Raw genomic sequence first — 5,955 nt, 5'->3', positions numbered from 1 at the left:
CCTACTAACATGCAGAACTCAGTGTTTTGAGAAATAAACTGGAATCAGCAAGAGCTTGATCTGACACGACCCTGTCAGCTTTTTAACATATTGTTTTCTTAAATCATTCTGAAGACATCGCTGTTGTTCCTGCAATTAAATTCAGCAAATATCAATTGAGCATCTTTCAAGTGCCAGACCTTGGGCTACCTGCTGTAGGATACCAAGATGAATGAAAAATGACCCCTGCCCCATGGTTTTCTTGCAAATAACTCAACAGACAAGAAAAAAAGTGGTATTCAGAGCATATCTTCAATTCCCAGCTTTGACTTCTCAAGTCCTCTAATAAAACAATTCAATTTTGCTCCTGGAACTAAATCTTGCCATTTGTTATGTGGTGTTTGCCTTTCTTTCTTCCTGCTGTTCCCCATCAGCAGATGCCACTGGTAAGATTCATTTCAACCTATGAGCATGACATGTTTGGATTTAGTTGTGAAAAATGCCTTCTGCAAACAATCGCTACTCCCAAGTGACTGTGCTGAAACACTGTAAAATGCTGTCAGATGTTTTCAGTGAGCCAGCCTGTTCATTGACTTTCCTCCATTCGTTACTCTTTCAAAGGTGCAGCTACTTTCTAAGGCAGGAGCATGTGTTTTTAAGTGAACTAATTATCAATCTCCAAGGACAGATGTTCTTCGAGGTCTGAGTAACATACTCCTTTAGCCTAGGTCCCACCTAGCAGGGAGAGACTTTCAGAAAATAATCAGTAACATCACCAGCAAGGTGTTTGTTCATGACTGTCCGGCTGGGAGGAATGTCTTTCAAACCTGTTCTACCTGATTCTAAAAACCATTTCTTTTCTTTGCAACCATGATTTTAAAACTGTTCCCTACAAGTTTCTTGAAGGGTTTACACAAATTCCATTTACACATATATAAAACTGTTTAGGAAAAAAATGCACTCTAAAGACAATTGAGGTATTATTGTAAATTCTGACTTTATTTTTTTACAACTAAAGAAGTATTTTTGAACTTAAAACCTAATCTTATTCTGATTTCATACTCTTCTGTCTGTTGCATGTTTTGGAATGACAACACATTTGTCATTTGAAAAATGGGTTTTCTAGGCAGGAGATAAAAATTGACAATGACTGGCTTACAAATTACACTATTCCTTTACTAGGAGTTATATTGCATAATACATATAGCAAATACAATGAGGGCTCTTTCAATATGTATAACTGATACATGCAATAAGCACCACACAGAGTAATACAACATGGTTAAACAGGGTGTAGGGAAGAACAGCAGGGAGGCAAGGGAGGCCTCCTGTTTTCTATGCCTACCCCTAAAACAGCGCTTATGCATTTATGAAAACAATGGCCAAAGAGTTGGGTAGCTATATTCTAAACTTTTTCTCATCTGCCAATCCATTTTAAGAAATAAAGTCTATATTTCTCTTGGTTAGGCTTCATGCTGATGAGATTACAGTTTTAAAATGCATGTGTGGGAGTTGGCTTTACTTGACTTTCTGGCAAAATTGCATACTCTTAGATAATTTGTTCTAGAAAAGTTTTCTTGTCTCAAAGAGAAATTTAAATGGTAGCCTCATAACCACATCTACAGCTTTTGCTTTCATTTGTATTTAATAACAGTAGAGATCAAGAGTATTTTCAGAGAGAGACTTAGAGAGAAATGACTCAATGGGACATTTGCTATTATCTCAAGCTTTTAGTTGACTCTGAGGCTTGAGTGGAAACCTGGAAGGATCTCCATGTCCAACTTTAAGATTATCAAGTCTAATTCAAATTCTTTCTTGTAAGGCTTTACATTAACAACAACAACAACAAATCACTGTTTTCTGCCTTTTACCTCTGTTTCTTACATAGCAAATGACTTCCTGGAATGTCTGAAGATTTGACAGCTGTGTTTGACCTTTATTTTTGTCATTGGTCATGGGATTTCTTTAAGGGGAGACAGCTTCATTTTATAGATATGGAAGCAGAGGCCATCTGAGGTTAAGTGGCTTGTCCAAATCATATGTGAAGTAGGTAGGGCCAAAGGCTAAATATAGTGCTAGGCATATTTCTGTAAATAAAATCCAGTGCCCAAGAATTTATTAACTTTTAAGTCTTCCTTTTATTCCATTGGTATGAATTTGAGGTTGAGTGCGTGTTTACAAGTCCAGAGATAGTATCAAATCTGACTTTGCATCTCAACTATTTAGCACTGCTCTGGACAGAGTAGGCACTTAAAATATCCATGTAGTATGAGTGAAAGGGTACCAGGAAAATAATCTCATCTGATGAAAAGATTGTATTTTTTATTTTTAACCATTGGAATACTGATTATTTTCAGTTCCCCACTCTGCCACCCTATCTTCCTCAATGAAACCTGGCATTTCCCCATGAATAAGTACATTTATAGCAAGCAGTGGTCTTAACTTGAAATTTCATATTGGAAAGGGTAAAGATTCTGCAAGTAGAACTGAACTCCAATGTTTGGTCATCTTTTGTAATTTTATGTCTTAACTTAAGTCTAAAACCAATGAATACAACTACTTTTACCACTCTCATGAATACTAATGGCACTTGTTAAGCACTTACCAAGAGCCATGGAACATGCCAGAGGAACTTAGATACATCATTATATATATATTTGACTGGCAAACGTACAGTCTGCACAACACATATGGGAGGAGGCCTTCCTCTTACCACCAAAATACTGAACCTCCTTCCAGTCACATGGCCAGCCAGGTGGAGCTGGGAGAGAAGTGATGACTGTAGGAAGGACTTGATGGTTGACCCACCATAAAGAGCAGCTATTAAGATGATGGTGGTGATGCAGGAGCCCTTGGGTGCAGAACATAGTGAGTGCACAGCATCTCAGTACAATTGAGCTTATGAGGTCAATTCCCTCCTTGATGGCAAAGACAGTCAGCATAAAAGCCATCTCTGCTTGAAGGGAGATTAAGGGTGTGTTAGGGGTGAGGATGTAGGGAGTGATTATAATGTTCCCAAATTAAAATCGTCCTTTTGAGAATATACCCTTCAATATTTAGCTATGGGGGTATGTGAAAGTAGAGGGCAGGAAACAGAGGCTAAAACATACTGTATCAACTTTGCAATTTACCTCACGTATGTCTTGATGTGCTATATGCTTGAATATTAAAAAGAATAGGATGGAACCTTCTTCCTTCCCCTTCCCTGAAGAGAAATCTGTTGCTGTATGCTGTTCAGCCTTCGGGCAGAGAGTGCCATCCCACAATGTTTCAGAGGAGAGCTGCCAGAAGAGAATAATAACACTAGCAGTGTTATCTGCTGACACAAAGGATGGGAATACACTTATAGCCTAGACTTGGCTTCTTGCCTCTTGTTAAGGCACCACACAGCCGGGCTTACTGACAACTTTCCTGAGACACACTCGCTTACTCTAGCACTATTTAAATCTCTCTACATGGTGGATTGCTGTATTTCCTTCAAGCCTTTTATCTTTTTAATCTCACCTCTCATTTGCTTGCATCCCTGAGACAAAAGGAACAAGAAGGAGTACAGATCAAGGGATGTTAGCTTGAGGTCTAGGGACCCCACCACGACTGGTTTCAGGTCAATCTTGGACTAAATCCACAATCTCTTAGAAGGTGAGAGAAGCCTATGCCAGCTTGGTTTTTGGAGGCTCCATGTAGATTAAAAACTAGATCTGTATGCAGAGAGTCAGCAAAGCGGGTGTTTATTTTTTTAACTGTTTACTATTATAAATGAACACACTTAGCACAAAACAACATGATGCAATATAACTGTGTAAAATATAGGACATTGCAGTGTTTATTAAAAATACTAATTCAGAGTGTATTTCAGGTTGACTGGTGAATGGTTTTCAATCTTCAGAGTGTGTCTCTGTGAATGCATGTGCAAATTCATTTCAAAAAGAAATTTCATAGTCAAAATTTGAGGAAAGCTGGCCATGTGACTCATTGGCCATGTGCCGCACACCCCTCCCCTTTCTTTTTTCATTCAGCCCATCCTGAAAGGCACTGCCATGACATTGAATGCAAACTTTTATGTTTGTGGGTTCATTTTCAGGTTTTATTAAATTCGCTAAGCAGTCCGTTTTCCAAAAATGGTTAAGAATCTACTTGTCCCAAAGATAACTAACTTAGAAAATCCAGACCAATGAACAGAACTCTTCATTTTAAAAACTCAGAATACTCTTTTTGAAAATTGTAAAATGTTTTAGTCTTGCAATTTAAATTAATATTACAACTTTTTAAAATGCCTTACTGTTTTTTTCTTTGCTGTGTTGTAATTCTGAAAGTCTTCTTGTTTTCTTTATTTGTCTCCTCTCCACCTCCATTCAAGAATACCAAAGGACACTGATCATCCTAAAGAGCCAGTGGTCTAAAGCCCATCCTACTGCTCTGCCACTGTATGACCCTGATGAAGTGCTGAGCCTCTCTGGTCCTCTCTTCTGTGTCTCTCAGATGAGATGGTTGATTTCCATTTCTCAAGTCCTTTCTAGCTTCAAACCACTGATTTTTCTTACTGTCTTTCTCCATACTGTCCCTGAAATATTTCAATACCCTAGCTCCAAAGCTATTGTCATGGTGTGTTGACCTACTCTCATAGAAATAAACAAAACATTTGCTTACTTTACATCCAAGCCAGTACTTAACAGGCATTGATTCAGATTTATTTTTTTCTCTGACCTAGTGGCAATGAAGTGTTTATTGTTGTCATGGAGAACAGTGTATGCCAACTAGACTCACATCACTATAAAAACTTAAAGAAAAATCTAAATTTTTTGGCCTAGTTAAATTGCTGGATACAGATCTGCACTGACATTTTGGAGCACTAGATGGCGATATAAGTGCATCACATAACAAGCATTTCCTTGATTGGTCCAGCATTAAAATCCTAATGACTGAGGCCAGAACAGGTTAATGCATTAGTTAAAGAAACAAAGTCAAATATAATCAGGTGGTTGGAGTGTCAGCTAATACTCTGAATGTGTTCAGCAACCTACTGCTTTCTGAAGGAAAGATTGTTAAACTAGAAATTAACTTATCCTACTGTTGAGTGTATCTTCAAGCTAATTCTTGGGGCAAGAGTTGGCAATAAACACGTGTTTCTCATAAAATGTGTCTAATTCCTACATTCACCTTCATTTTGGGTTTTCACTTTTTAAAAATAGCAATTGTTTGGGATGGAGTGCGCCTCACATATATTATTCATTGACCAAGTAGTATATTCTTATCCAGAATGTGAGCCCAAGATACTGGCATTTTACAGGGGAAACGGCCGACTTACAGTAAGCTGTTGGCTGGACCATTATTGACTGGCAGACTCAACTGGAAGCACTTTGTTAGTGGATTAGGTTGCCCTGGAAATGCCTTCCTGAAACTCTAATGATGCACTTAAGGGAGCCCTCTGGAACAGGAGTAAAATGTCTTTGAGCAGGCGTGCCTTCCACCAGAGTCCTCTTGGGATGACTTCGGAGAGAGTGGGGGCACCTCCGAAGAGATGCTCAGTAAGGAATCAGCCCCAGGAAAAGACTGCAGGTGGCAATTTCTTGCAGGTAAGCTAAGAGGATGACCTACTGACGTAAACTGTGGACTTTCTGTGGGTGCCAGTGCTTCAGGTATCCATGTGGAAAGAGCATCATTAATTCCAGAGAGAGAGAGTGGTTTATCTTTGTATTTATTTGATTTCTTGGCTGGGGTGGTGGCCGAGGGATGAAGGAGGAAAAAAGAGGGCGTTTGAATGAATGTGGTTTAAATTAAGGGATTAAGAAAACGCTCTGTAATTGGAACATAGGGGTCAATCGGTGAGGTTTAAAAAAAACAAAAAACAAAAAACAAGCTTTAGAGGGGAACTGTGCCCTTCAGCCGAAATTCAGTCCACGTGAAAAGGCTTGTTGGCAGGATTTTCACAGGGAAAGTCACTCGTGTCCATCTCACCCCTCGCGGCTGCGGGTGGGG

This window comes from Carlito syrichta, unplaced genomic scaffold (genome assembly GCF_000164805.1).
Source record: "Carlito syrichta isolate Samal-C Ts95f unplaced genomic scaffold, Tarsius_syrichta-2.0.1 Scaffold289328, whole genome shotgun sequence".
Taxonomy (NCBI): Eukaryota; Metazoa; Chordata; class Mammalia; order Primates; family Tarsiidae; genus Carlito; species Carlito syrichta.
Note: the sequence above shows the minus strand (reverse complement) of the source record.